At 16.5% G+C, this 16,570-nt stretch overlaps 1 long non-coding RNA gene across 8 annotated transcripts; it reads right to left on the bottom strand.

Moving 5' to 3' along the window:
• Positions 1–7,343: 7,343 nt before the first annotated feature.
• On the bottom strand, positions 7,344–9,353 carry LOC133667434 (uncharacterized). 8 transcript variants are annotated; one of them, XR_009832951.1, is made up of 4 exons: positions 8,818–9,348; positions 8,451–8,695; positions 8,130–8,312; positions 7,344–7,405 (listed from the first exon to the last, which is right to left on the bottom strand). It is a non-coding gene; the product is annotated as an uncharacterized LOC133667434 (long non-coding RNA). The 8 variants fall into 8 exon arrangements; XR_009832953.1 differs by having other exon boundaries at positions 7,352–7,405; positions 8,130–8,241; positions 8,579–8,695; positions 8,818–9,340; XR_009832950.1 differs by lacking the exon at positions 7,344–7,405 and adding an exon at positions 7,762–7,798.
• Positions 9,354–16,570: the final 7,217 nt, after the last annotated feature.

The raw sequence follows: 16,570 nt of genomic DNA, 5'->3' as shown, positions 1-16,570 counted from the left end.
TACATGATTTGAGTTCAAATCGATATAAATCAAATTGATTTCTATCTATATTATATTCTATCCCTCTATATATTCTATCTACAATAAAAAATAAATTAATTGTACAAAAGAACTTTAATTTGTAAATTATTTATAAATAAATAATTAATAAATTTATTATTTTAGCATATAAAGTGCATTAAATTTAAAATTTAATTATATTAATTTATTTAAATTAATAAATAATAATTTGAATTTTGAATTTTAATTAATTTATTAATTTTAATAGTTATAATAATATTTTAATTAGTGTAACATTTTTAACTCTGTTAGAACGAAAATTTTAGAATATATTCAAGATCTAAAAGGACCTAATAAAGTTTTTTTATTTGGTTTATTTCAGCCTTTTAGAGATTGCATTAAAATTTCTATCAAAAGAATGATTTTTTTTAATTATTCTAATTTATATATTTATAGGCCAATAATAATATTTTTTTTTATCATTAGTTATATGAGTTTTATATTCTTGAGTTAATATTATTTATATAATGGAATTTAGTATTTCATTTATATTATTAATTTTAGGATTAAATGTATATCCAGTATTATTTGTTGGATAAATTTCAAATTGTAATTGTGTTAATTTTAGATTTAATACGTTTAGTTTCAACAATAATTTCTTTTGAAATTAATTTATTTTTTTAGATTAGTTTTTAAATTAATAATATTAATTGAACGATTTTCTTTTAGTGAATTTATTAATTATCAAAATAAAATTAAATTTGCAATTTTATTATATCCATTACATTTAATAATATTTACTAGAATATTAATTGAATTAAATCTTTTGATTTGATTAAAGGTGAGTCTGAATTAGTTTCTAGTTTTAATATTGAATATCATAGAAGAATATTTTTATTAATTTTTTTTATCTGAATATATAAATATTATATTCTATATTATATTTTTATATTATAAGAGTAATTTTAAGAATAACATTTTATGGATTCAATTATTGATCAACGTATTAAATTTGTTATTATTTATTTATTTCATATTTGTTTAATTATTTGAATTCGTGGAATTTTACTAAATTTATTATTATTTATTTATTTCATATTTGTTTAATTATATAAGTTCGTCGAATTCGTTATGATAAGTTAATATATATGTGTTGGACTGATATATTAATATTAGTAATAATTTATTTATTATATTTATATTATATAAAAGAAATTATTCAATAATAAATATAAATATATAATTTTAGAAAATAAAATAAGTATTAAAAGTTAATAGAAAATTTTATTTCTATATTATATTTTCAAAATATATACTTATTCAAGTTCATTAACTTATTTTTATAAATTAATTAAATTTAGATAATTTTATTTGAAGATTTTCAAATTAAATTTTCTCATAATTTTCTTAAATAAAATGATATAAAAAAATATAAAAGTATGTGATAGTAAATAATATATTAATATTTGTAAAAGGATATTCAATTAATTGTTTATCTAATCATGAAAAATAAAATTATTAATAAATATTTAATAATAAATTTTATTAAATAGATTTAATTTATTATTTATTAAATTGTTATTATATAAAATAGTGATATATAAAATTTAATTTGGGAAAGTAAACTTGTAATAACTAGTAATTTGTAATAAATAGTAGTTCCTCAATATGATATTTGTCCACAAAGTAAAACATAACCTATAAATGCTGGTGCTATTGATATTAAAAGAATTAAAATTTCAATTCCTCATATTTTAGGTAATTTATATGAATAATAAATTATATTACGATTAATATGAAAGTAAATAACTATAAAATAAAACTATAAAATAAATATAAATATAAATAAAACTATAAAATAAATAAATATATAAAATACTATAAAATAAAAATAAAAATATAACTATAGAATAAAATGAAGAACTATTTATATGAAATAATCAAAATAATCAACCTGAATTTATATTTTTTATAATATTTGTAATTGATCAAAATGCAATATCAGTATTAAGACAATAATATATTGATAATATAAATCTAGAAATAATTTTAATTATTAAAAAAATTTCTAAAATTGATTCAAAATTACATATATAATTAATATTTATTGGTGTTGGTAAATAGATTGTTGATATAATTATTTTTAAAAATTTATTAGAATTAAATAAATTTAAAAAAATTTTTATTTTGGATTTAATTTAAATATTGAATTATTTTTTCTTTCGAAGAGTTTTTTTCCAATATATGTAATTTTGTTATTAATAATAAGGCGAAAATTAAAATAAAAATTATAATAATAAATAATGTAATATTTATTTCTGTATATAAATAAGTTAAATCAATATTTTTAATTAGATTAAAATATATTTCATTATTTATTATTACTTTTTTTATATAATTTAAACGATAATATTATTAAAAATAAAATTTCTAAAATTAATTTAATTTTAAATTTTAAAAGTTCATTTATTAAAGAAATAAAATATGAAAATATTACTAATATTCCTCTTAAAAAAACAATTAATGTTATTACAATTAATAATGAACTTATTGGCCAAGTTAAAAATAATATAATAGAAATATAAACTGAATATACAATTAAATAAATTAATAAAATGGATGGATTATTATAAATATAATTTAAATATTTATTGAGATTGTTAAAATTATAGTTGATGATAAAATTTTAGATAAAATTAAAATCGTTGTTATAATAATTTTTTATAAATTATAATTTTAATTACATATATATATAATAAATATATATTCTTCAAAAAATAGTTTAATTAAAAATGGTAATTTTTGGTAATTATCGATTTTTAATAATTTAAATTTTTTTGAAATTTTAAATAAATTTAGCTAAAATATTATTTTATATATTTTTAATTTATAAAATTAATATTTTAAATTAAATTATTTAGCTAAATAATAATTAAAATTTATTAAATTAATATTTTTAATAATTTTATTATTTTTATATTTACATTATACTATAATCTAAATTTTCTAAGATTTTTAATTTTAACAGAATTTTTGGTTATTATAGTTTTATTTTATATTATTGATAATGAAATTAATACATGATTATTTTTAATTTTTTAATATTTTCTGTTTGTGAATTAGTTTTGGGTATATCATTATTAGCAAGAATAAATTATGAATTATGTCATCGAAAATTAAGAATATTAGATTTAATTTATTAACTTAGGATTATTATAATTTTATTAATATTTGTATATTTATTTATATTATTTATTAAAAAAATAATTTAAATTTAATTATAATATTATTAATAAATTTACTTAATATTAATTGAATTGAATGAATTTTTATTTTTTGTAATTTTAGTTTCAATAATATTTCTTACTATTTAATAATATTAACTTTATGAGTTTTTGATTAATTTTTTTATAATTAAATAATAATAGAATAAATTGTTTGTTTATAAATTTATTATTAATAATTTCATTATTATTAGTTTTTATATCAATAAACTTATTGGTATTTTATTTATTTTATGAATTAGATTTATTTTATTGATTTTTATTTAATTGCCAAATGATGATGATTAAGAAAATCCTTAATTATCAAATTTAATTAATATTTTATACAATAATTTTTCATTAATTATATTATATATTATTTATTATATTTATTGAATTGTAGATTAAATTAATTGTAGATTAAATTTAATATTAATTGAAAAATTAAATTTAAATTTAAATTTAATATTATTTATGTATTTATTAATATCATTTTCAGTTAAAATTCCAATTTATTTACTTCATGGTTGATTATTAAAGACTCATGTTGAAGCATGATGGTTATTATGAATCAATAATTTTAGCTTCAATTATATTGAAATTAGGAGGATATGGAATATTATGATTAATAAAAATTTTTAAGAATCAATTTATTTTTATACAAAAAATTTTAATTGTAATTAATTCATTTGGAATTTTAATTTTAAGATTAATATGTTTATCTCAGTATGATATAAAATCTATTATTGCAATTTCATCAATTGTATATATAGGATTAATAATTATAAGAATATTAACTTCTTTAAAATAAGAATAAATGGTGGTTATTTAATAATAATTTCTCGTGGTCTTAAATTTTCAGGATTATTTTTTCTTAGTAAATATAATTTATAAACAAACTAGACGTTTAATATTTGTTAATAAAGATATAATTAACTTTATATCTACAATATTTTTATTTTGATTTGTAATATGTTCATCTATATTTATCTATATAATCTATATAATATAGGATCACCTGTTTCATTAAATTTAGTAAGTGAAATTATATTAATACTTATGGTTTAGTATCATGATTAAAATTATTAATATAATTATTATTTTAAAAATATATCGTTTATTTAGATTTATTTATTTATATTAACTAATCATGGAAAAACTTATATAAGATTTAAAATTAATAATTTTATTTATTGGTTGAATATTTTATTTTAATAATACATTATTTTAATAATTGAATTCCATTAAATTTAATGTTTTCAAAATTATATTTTATTTAATATTTATTTAAATAGTTTAATAAAAATATTGATTTGTGAAATTATATAAATATAAATTTATTTTAAATTATCATAAAAATATAATTAATTGGAATTTTGTTATTTAAATTTAGATTATTTATTATATTATTAAGATTTTTATATTTAAGTAAAATTGTTATTTTAAATAAAATATTTATACATTTAATTCTATAAAATTTAATTTTTTAATAATAATTGATTATAAATCATTAATACTCATTTTTTTAGTAAGGATTTTTCTATAATTATTATTTATTGAATTAGATATATAAATTTAAGAGAATTAAAAATAAATCGGTTTTTATATTTAATAATTTTATTTTTAATTTCTATATATATATTAATTTCAAGACCAAATATATTATCAATTATTTTAGGTTGAGATAAGTTAGAATTAATTTTTATTTTTAGTAATTTATCGCATAAAAATAAAATCATTTACTTCAGGTAACTTTAACTATTACATATAGTTTATTTTAAAACGTGATATTGGATTATTATTAATTATTAATTATATGTTTAATAATTTATTATGGAAGATGAAATTTATCTTTTTATAAAATAAATAAATTTATAATGATTTTTTTATTGTTAATAGCTTTCACTAAAAGAGCTCAAATTCCTTTTTCAATTTGATTATCAATGGCAATGAAAGATCCAACATCTGTTTCATTTTTAATTCATTCTTCAATATTGATAACAGCTGGAATTTATTTATCAATTCGTTATGTAGATTTATTAGAGCGTAAATATAAAAATATTATTTTATTAATTTCAAAATTAACAATATTATTTGCTGAATTTCAGCAAATTTTGAATTAGATTTAAAAAAAAATTGTTGCTTATTCAACATTAAGACAATTAGGTTTTATAATAAGAATATTATCTAGGATTTACTGAATTAGTATTTTTATTTATTTTATTTTATTATTTATTCATGCAAAATTTAAGTCATTAATATTTATTTATTAATGTGTTGGAAGATATATACATTTTATAAATTGAAATCAAGATATTCAATTATATTATGCTTCAAATATATTATGCTTATCCATTAAAAAGGATAATTATTATTTGTTCAATTTTAAGATTATATTTTTAGTTGGTTATTATTCTAAAGATTTAATTATTGAATGTTTTTCTCTAGAAAAATATATTATTTTTCAACAGTAAATTTAATTATTGGAACAATTTTAACTGTTTCGTGTTCTTTTTGAATAATTTTAGTAATAACAAATAAATATTTAATAATTAATGTTGTATTTAAAAAGAAGATGAAATTATGGAAATTTCTATAATAATAATAATTTTAAGATTAATTTATTATGAATTTATGAATTAATAATATTTAAAATAATAATTATAAGAATAACTATAGGACATAATTTTTATAAATTTGTTTTATTAAGTAATAATTGGTTTATTGCAAATATTATTTATATTTATAAATATAATTTATAAAAGAATTTATAAAAAAAATTAATTTTATCAATATTTAATTATAAAGTATTCATTGAAAAATCAATTATTAAAATATTATCAAGTAAATTTTTATTTTTAACATTAAATTTACATAGTTTTAAAATTACTAATATTATATTAAAATTAATGTATTTTTAACTAGTATAATTTATGTAATTTATTTTTAATTAACATAATTAATTTTATTAATTAATTAATTAAATTATTTATTTAAATAGCTTATATATAGAGTGTAATATTAATGAAAATATTAATGAAAATTTTTAAATTTTTAAATAGATAATAATATATAATTTAGTTAGAATAATATAATATCTAAATAATTTATTAACAATAAATTGCTAAATAATTAGCTTTAATTAATTTAAAATTTATTAAAATTTATTTATTATAACAATATATAAGAAGTAATAATTTACATTTAATTTCGACTTAAAGATTGATTCAATTAATTAAATCCTTATATTATTTTAGTTATTGTAATTATTATAATCTAATTAAAATATTCAATTTAAATAATTGTTTATTCCCTCAAATGATAAAATTAATAAAATTAAAAAATATGAAATTAATGTTCTATAAGATTTTAAATAATAAATAACAGGTAAAAATAAAATAATTTCAACATCAAAAATTAAGAATATTATTGTTATTAAAAAAAAAAAAGGAAGTGAAAAGGATAAATTAGATTTTGTAATAGGGCTAAATCCACATTCAAAAGGAGATCTTTTTCAAAATCTTTTTTTTTTTATTGAAATAAATTTATTAAAAGGATTAATGAAATTAAAGTGATTAATAAAAACATAAAAAGATATATATATATATAATTATATTAAATTTAATTAATTTTCTTAATTGAAAATTAAACGTATTTATTTATACAATATATATATATATATATATATATAAATAATTGAAATTTAATTTTTAAATTTAAATCAATAAATAAACAAAATATAAATAAATAAAAATAATCAAATTACATCAATAAAATGTCAATATCAAATGGCTAATTCAAAATTTATATTATGTTTATTTCAAAAATGAATTTTTAACAGTCGATATGGAGAAAGAAAAATGATTCAATTAGTACATGTAAACCATGAAATCTAATAGCTATAAAAAAAATTGAATAAAAAAAAGAAATAGAATCATAAATTTTATCATTAAAGCAAAAAAAAAAAAAAGAATTTAAATATTCAATTGTTTATAAAATAGTAAAATAAATCCTAATAAAATTGTTTGTGTTAAATAAAATTTTCTATATTTTAATTTATTAATAATTAAATAATAATGACTTAATGTTACTGTAAATCTTACCTGGAGAAATTAAAGTAAATGAATTTAATAATGGAATTTCTATTGAATTAAAAATTTAATATTTTTGGTGGTCATAATATATCAATTCCAATTTCATATTTGGGAAGATTGATGTATGAAAAAAAGTCAAAAAAAAAAAAAAAAAAAAAAAATATATTAATTCTAAAATAAGTAAAATTATTCTAAATTTTTAAAAATTAATAATAAAAAATGTATGTAATCCTTTATAATAAAATATTCTATCTCGAATAATATCACAAAATCAAAATATTATAATTAAAGTGGTATTAATTATATTTAAAATTATAAGTAAAAAAATTGTTCTTGTTAATTCAAATAATCTAAAAGATAAAATAATTGGTCATGGGCAATTTATGATTACATTAAATGAAAAGTTTTCTTCATTATTTATTAATTAAAATTCATTTGATTCTGAAAAATATAAAATTAAGAAAATTGAAAATACATATCATTGAATAATTGATATAAAAATTTCTAAAGTTAATAATGTATTTTGAATTAATAAATTAATTGGAATTATTGCAATAAAATTTCTAATAAAAATACCTAATAATGTTAAAATTAAATGTCCTGAAATTAAATTTGCTGATAATCAAATTGATAAAGTTCATTGATAAAGTCAAATAATTAATTTAACTAATTCAATAATAACTATAAAATTAATTAAAAATATTGGAGAGTCTTTATTGGAAAGCATTTTTTTTATCATATATTTCATATCAATCTTCTTACCAATACTTACTATTTTATCTCGTTCATCTTGTTACATGATACATTGATATTAATGTTCTTTTGATATACTTAAATCATTTTCATCTAAATTAATATTCACAACTAAATTCTTCTTCTTGTATCTTATTTGGAAAATGCACAAATGAAACATAAAAAGCATAAAAATGTACATAAATATAAATTCACAGAATATCTATTGGAAATAATTAATATGTTTGTAATTAAATATTAAATTATAAAGATTATAATCATAGAAGAATAACAAAAATAACAATGTTTGATTCTGTTTGTTTTAATTTTCTAATGAAAAAAGAAAAATGAATATTTTAACCTGATGGACATTTAATCCAAGCTTAGTATTTTATTGCCATTATATTTTCAGATATATGTTTTACCGAAGGACCAAAAGTATTCCTATATCTAATCCAATCAAATTTCTTGTTCCGTTTCATTACTTACATTTAAAAATGATAGAATAGAATAGCTGTAAAGTCATGCTTCTGCATAACATTTTAAGGCTGCCTGTGTATTCTGACAGTGTGCAGTGTCAGACAGGCATATTGGATGAATTTTTTCCTTATAAAAAAACAAAAAATATTTATATATTTATTACATAAAAGTCAGATGTTAACATTTGACTTATTCCAATAATATATATAGAGGTTAATTTTTAATTTTATGATTTTATGAAAACTTACACGACATTTAAGAACACTAGAGTCAAAACTTTCTTCACCACTTTTACAAGAAAATACAATGCATTCTATGGATTCTATGGATTCAATGCATGCAATGGATTCTAATGAAACACGAGATGACATTACATTACAAATTTTTGCATTTATTAATGACAATTGAACAAATCCACGGATCTTTCGACCTTTATCTCGATTTTATCTTCTACAGAAAAAAATTAAGGCAATCGTGCCCGTAATAAGGTTACGTGTGCTTCGGAATTGATGAATTTTCTTTATCCACATGATTCTTTAAACACTGCGTCATAGAATTTGTTTTTACAAGACAAATCACGAGATTAGACCATTATAAATTCCACATTGTCGATTTCCACGTAATATAGTTAAATAACATTAATATAGACAATTAAATCTTATTTTAGAACAAGATATATTTAAAATGGATTATTATTATTATTATTATTACGAATGTTTATCAATATATTTAAACACCAAAATTATTATGAATTTAAATATTTCTGCATTATTATAATTCTTCGTATTCTAATTATATCGTATAATTTTAAAAGTATAATCTTCAAAATAACAAAATGGAGAGAAACTATATGTGAGATTTATATTTACGTATGTTCTAAAATTCTACTATATAAACAATTGTTAATTTTATAATACAAATTGGTAAAAATATTCCAGAATTGATAAAAATTTCCAGAAAAATAGTTGAATTATTTACATTTCCACACTTTCGAATTAAATAAATAAAGAAAACTAAAGAAAACTAAAACACTTCACTAAGCACTTATTTAATATTTATGTATTAAGCATTTATTAAAATATTATTATTTCATACCATTGATTTTCTTTTTTTATTTCTTTTTACTGTCAAATTTTCAACTTTCATAACTTTCATTTTATAATCGTTAAGGTTACGTGTTATTTCGCATTATTCGTAGCAATCTTTTAAAATTATGCATTAAATTTGTTTATATATTTATAATTTACATTTTACATCGTATTTTTAAATATATTATTAATATATGTTTATGTATATGTATATGATTTACAAAATATAAATTCACAGAATATCTATTGGAAAATAATTAAACGTGACGACAAAAAACGATATTTAAATATCCTAAACGTATCTTAGCTCTTTTATAACAGCATTCGATTTAAATTGTTATATATAAATATATATATATATTTACAATATAACAATTACATTGTTATAAATTAATAATGTACCACACCTGTTCACAATATTATTTTAATTATTTTAATTATCATAATTTTGATATATATTTAGTTATAAAAAATTAATTAACAAATATATGATATCACAAATTTATTTATCGAATAAATAACACTAATATTATCAGACGATATATACGTTTTTCATAAAAATATAAACTATTTATATTATCAAAAATCTTTATCTTTCTTTAATTTTCACCTTTATAAAAGGATACAATATATGCGTATATATATTTGTATTGTACATTTGTATTGTATACATACACACACATTTATACATATATAAACACATAAAATACGATCAATCTTTAATTTTTTTTAAATTAATTTACATAATATGTTTGAACGAAGTACTTTTTTTAATGTAAATATGTAAATCCAATTTGTGTAAAATTTATTTACTTTTAATTATTAACTTGTTAATAAGAATTTTATATGTACAGTTAGTCGCAGAAGTTTTCATACACTTTACACATATTCAATTAAATTCGTGTTATCGAAATCAACGATAATTTTGTTTTATATGAAATATTGCGAGTATAATAATATGAAACCATTTTTTTATTATGGAACATCATTTCAAAGCAGTGAAATTAATTTTTCAAATTTCAACATTATTTTTCTTTATATATAATTTCATTACGTAATGTTTCAAGATAAAATAAAATTTTAAATTACAAGATATTTAATTCTAAATCTATCATCGGAGATAAAAAGAAGTATATTTTCAGCAAAAATTGTATCCAAAATATGAAAAAATGAAAGTTGATTTCACATACTCAAAAAAATTTTTGTCCAAAAATAAATTATTCTATACATAACGCTTTAATATATTGCTATATATAAGTTTTCATTGAAATCAAATCCTTCATAATAATTCAATTTCTTTACAAGATACTATAAAAAAATTTGCATGTCTATATATCAAATTACAAATAAAACCTCGAATAATCAAACTAACGGTTTATAATATCAGTAGTCTAAGTGCGTAATATAATTTTTTAGATAATTCAATAATTTATATTATTCATGAAATATGATAGTTTTACTGTATATTACCTGTTTATATATATACGTATACATATATATATGCATGCTTGTATATATATATATCAGTTTTTCCAGCTTTTTCATCTTTTTCCTTCTTATCTATCAAATTATTTTCCAAATTACTATTATCGCATTTCCTTCTTTTTCTTTCTTTTTCAATGCTTCTGAATACGTAAGAATACCGTTAACGAAGATATTAAATTTATACTTATTTTTACTCATAAATTTATCTTCAATTTTTTTATGACTCATTCGTTCAATTACGTATCGCTTATTATATCGCTTATTATGTTTTCAAACTTCTAATTTCATCATGCCAATCTTTATCATTGCCTACCATAGAATATATGTTAAATATATAAAAATATATTAGATAGATATCATATTATCCTCCAATAAGAAACGATAACATCTAACTTCAAAATTTTCATTTTACTGTGTAGTAAAATTGTAGATTCCAAATTGTGTTGAGTCGTTGAATCCAAATATAATCTATTTCTATCCAAACTTGCAACTGTTAAAGTATCATTTCGAAAACTTGTGTATCTGCATCATCCGTAGTTAGATTATCGAAATCTAAAATTTTATTTAAGTAAAATGAATATTTCATAAAAATATTTCATCTTCTCCAATCTTCTTATTCCAATGCTTATACTATTTTATCTTGTTCATCTTGTTACGTGATACATTAATGTTCTTTTGATACGCTTAAATAATTTTCATCTAAATTAATATTCACAACTAAATTCTTCTGACAATCTTGTATCTTATTTTGAAAATGCACAAATGAAATGTTAAAAGCATGATAATGTACCATAGCGTACGAATCGCTTGTTGTAGAGTAACCAGCTAAAATTGAGCATAAAGATCAACGTTTCCCGCTTGTAAAGAACGAAGAGAACTATATTTGTCTCCTTTATCTTCAGAGATATAATCGTTTTAATAATACACTATTCATAAAATTTAAAAATTTTTTCTTCTTTATATGATCGTAATGTATGAACTGTTTGTAGAGGAGTAGACAGTCAAAATTGGGTAAAGGATTCTCACGATAAGGAATGTCGAACGTTATGATCGTATAAAGATGAAGAAATTTTTGAATTTCTTTAGAATTCGGTAATCTCTTTCGTTATATATGTATTGTATCGTTTTTATATTTACTACATATTTATTCAATATATGTATGGTTCTTTCGTATATTTGTGCATTGCTATTATTATGCGTATGTACTATGTTTATATTGCGTTATGTTATATTTATTATGTTATTAGATATATATATATATATATATATTGAAATATATCGGAATATATGTATTTAAACTTGAATACTTAACGATGATTTAATGAAAGTGTTCTTCTTCTTATTTGTATGTATATACATCTTTTCTGTATGCTTTGTGTATAAATATGTATATATACGTATGTGATTATTGTTCGAATGTATATCGCTATTATTAAATATCCGCTATATTTATGTTACAATATATTTATTATATATATTTCATATTTTCGGAGTATGAAGGAAGATACATTTCTTTTTAGTTTAGGTATATATCGTTTCTGTGTGTGTTTGTACATATATATATGATTTTTACATGTGTGTGTAAATCGTTATTATTATATACCTACTATATTTATATCGTGTTATACTATGTTATGTTCCTATTATATTTGTATATATATATCGTTTTAATTGCGTGTGTTTATATATATACCATTTTATCTGTCCATATATGTGTGTTTCTTAACACCACCACTCTTGTACATAAGAACTTTTAAAACTTTTTCAAGATATCGTTTTTATATGTCTATTATATATATATTATTCGAATAATGTATGTGTATGTATATCTTAAACGAACGTATGTGTGTATATATTATTTTTGTGCGTTTGTATAGCGCTGTATCGTTTACTTACTATATTTATATTACGTTGTATATGCGATATATTTTCGGAGATACAACGGTTTTAATTATGAAATTTTTTCTTTTTATCTAAATATAATACGTAAATCCAGAGATGTAAAGTAACGAATGAAAATACGTTTTCTTTTTATCTTATATATGTAGTTTCTGTATATAATCTGTATATATATTATTTCTTGTGTGTATGAATTTATATATGTACTTATACGATTTATGTATGGATAGCTATATAGCTATAATGTAGCTCTAATATAATAAAATAGCTATAGTACATATATATGATTTATGTATTATATTATTATTATATAGAGATAAAGTGGTTTTAACATTACCTAATTCTAAAAATTTCAAAATTTCCTATTCGTTATATGATCATAATGTAGAATAACCAGCCAAAATTGAATGTAATGAGTTCTCTCGACAATGGGTTTCATGCTCGTATGAAGAAATTTTGGAATCCTTAGAATTCAGTAATCTTAAAATAGGTGAATTACTGAAGATAATAGACATATATATATTTTGTTATAATTGCAACCAGAAAACATTGTCATTTACACTAAATTTTCCCTAGTTATTCTATGACAATCGCTTCAAATCTATTATCGAATAAAGTTGGAATTAAACTATTTAGCTAAATAATAATTAAAATTTATTAAATTAATATTTTTAATAATTTTATTATTTTTATATTTACATTATACTATAATCTAAATTTTCTAAGATTTTTAATTTTAACAGAATTTTTGGTTATTATAGTTTTATTTTATATTATTGATAATGAAATTAATACATGATTATTTTTAATTTTTCTAATATTTTCTGTTTGTGAATTAGTTTTGGGTATATCATTATTAGCAAGAATAAATTATGAATTATGTCATCGAAAATTAAGAATATTAGATTTAATTTATTAACTTAGGATTATTATAATTTTATTAATATTTGTATATTTATTTATATTATTTATTAAAAAAATAATTTAAATTTAATTATAATATTATTAATAAATTTACTTAATAAATTTACTTACTTTTAATTGAATTGAATGAATTTTTATTTTTGTAATTTTAGTTTCAATAATATTTCTTACTATTTAATAATATTAACTTTATGAGTTTTTGATTAATTTTTTTATAATTAAATAATAATAGAATAAATTGTTTGTTTATAAATTTATTATTAATAATTTCATTATTATTAGTTTTTATATCAATAAACTTATTGGTATTTTATTTATTTTATGAATTAGATTTATTTTATTGATTTTTATTTAATTGCCAAATGATGATGATTAAGAAAATCCTTAATTATCAAATTTAATTAATATTTTATACAATAATTTTTCATTAATTATATTATATATTATTTATTATATTTATTGAATTGTAGATTAAATTAATTGTAGATTAAATTTAATATTAATTGAAAAATTAAATTTAAATTTAAATTTAATATTATTTATGTATTTATTAATATCATTTTCAGTTAAAATTCCAATTTATTTACTTCATGGTTGATTATTAAAGACTCATGTTGAAGCATGATGGTTATTATGAATCAATAATTTTAGCTTCAATTATATTGAAATTAGGAGGATATGGAATATTATGATTAATAAAAATTTTTAAGAATCAATTTATTTTTATACAAAAAATTTTAATTGTAATTAATTCATTTGGAATTTTAATTTTAAGATTAATATGTTTATCTCAGTATGATATAAAATCTATTATTGCAATTTCATCAATTGTATATATAGGATTAATAATTATAAGAATATTAACTTCTTTAAAATAAGAATAAATGGTGGTTATTTAATAATAATTTCTCGTGGTCTTAAATTTTCAGGATTATTTTTTCTTAGTAAATATAATTTATAAACAAACTAGACGTTTAATATTTGTTAATAAAGATATAATTAACTTTATATCTACAATATTTTTATTTTGATTTGTAATATGTTCATCTATATTTATCTATATAATCTATATAATATAAGATCACCTGTTTCATTAAATTTAGTAAGTGAAATTATATTAATAGTTATGGTTTAGTATCATGATTAAAATTATTAATATAATTATTATTTTAAAAATATATCGTTTATTTAGATTTATTTATTTATATTAACTAATCATGGAAAAACTTATATAAGATTTAAAATTAATAATTTTATTTATTGGTTGAATATTTTATTTTAATAATACATTATTTTAATAATTGAATTCCATTAAATTTAATGTTTTCAAAATTATATTTTATTTAATATTTATTTAAATAGTTTAATAAAAATATTGATTTGTGAAATTATATAAATATAAATTTATTTTAAATTATCATAAAAATATAATTAATTGGAATTTTGTTATTTAAATTTAGATTATTTATTATATTATTAAGATTTTTATATTTAAGTAAAATTGTTATTTTAAATAAAATATTTATACATTTAATTCTATAAAATTTAATTTTTAATAATAATTGATTATAAATCATTAATACTCATTTTTTTAGTAAGGATTTTTCTATAATTATTATTTATTGAATTAGATATATAAATTTAAGAGAATTAAAAATAAATCGGTTTTTATATTTAATAATTTTATTTTTAATTTCTATATATATATTAATTTCAAGACCAAATATATTATCAATTATTTTAGGTTGAGATAAGTTAGAATTAATTTTTATTTTTAGTAATTTATCGCATAAAAATAAAATCATTTACTTCAGGTAACTTTAACTATTACATATAGTTTATTTTAAAACGTGATATTGGATTATTATTAATTATTAATTATATGTTTAATAATTTATTATGGAAGATGAAATTTATCTTTTTATAAAATAAATAAATTTATGATGATTTTTATTGTTAATAGCTTTCACTAAAAGAGCTCAAATTCCTTTTTCAATTTGATTATCAATGGCAATGAAAGATCCAACATCTGTTTCATTTTTAATTCATTCTTCAATATTGATAACAGCTGGAATTTATTTATCAATTCGTTATGTAGATTTATTAGAGCATAAATATAAAAATATTATTTTATTAATTTCAAAATTAACAATATTACTTGCTGAATTTCAGCAAATTTTGAATTAGATTTAAAAAAAATTGTCGCTTATTCAACATTAAGACAATTAGGTTCTATAATAAGAATACTATCTAGGATTTACTGAATTAATATTTTTATTTATTTTATTTTATTATTTATTCATGCAAAATTTAAGTCATTAATATTTATTTATTAATGTGTTGGAAGATATATACATTTTATAAATTGAAATCAAGATATTCAATTATATTATGCTTCAAATATATTATGCTTATCCATTAAAAGGATAATTATTATTTGTTCAATTTTAAGATTATATTTTTAGTTGGTTATTATTCTAAAGATTTAATTATTGAATGTTTTTCTCTAGAAAAATATATTATTTTTCAACAGTAAATTTAATTATTGGAACAATTTTAACTGTTTCGTGTTCTTTTTGAATAATTTTAGTAATAACAAATAAAT

This window comes from Apis cerana, linkage group LG15 (genome assembly GCF_029169275.1).
Source record: "Apis cerana isolate GH-2021 linkage group LG15, AcerK_1.0, whole genome shotgun sequence".
NCBI classification, from domain to species: Eukaryota; Metazoa; Arthropoda; class Insecta; order Hymenoptera; family Apidae; genus Apis; species Apis cerana.
This window is presented reverse-complemented; position numbering and strand designations above follow the sequence as displayed.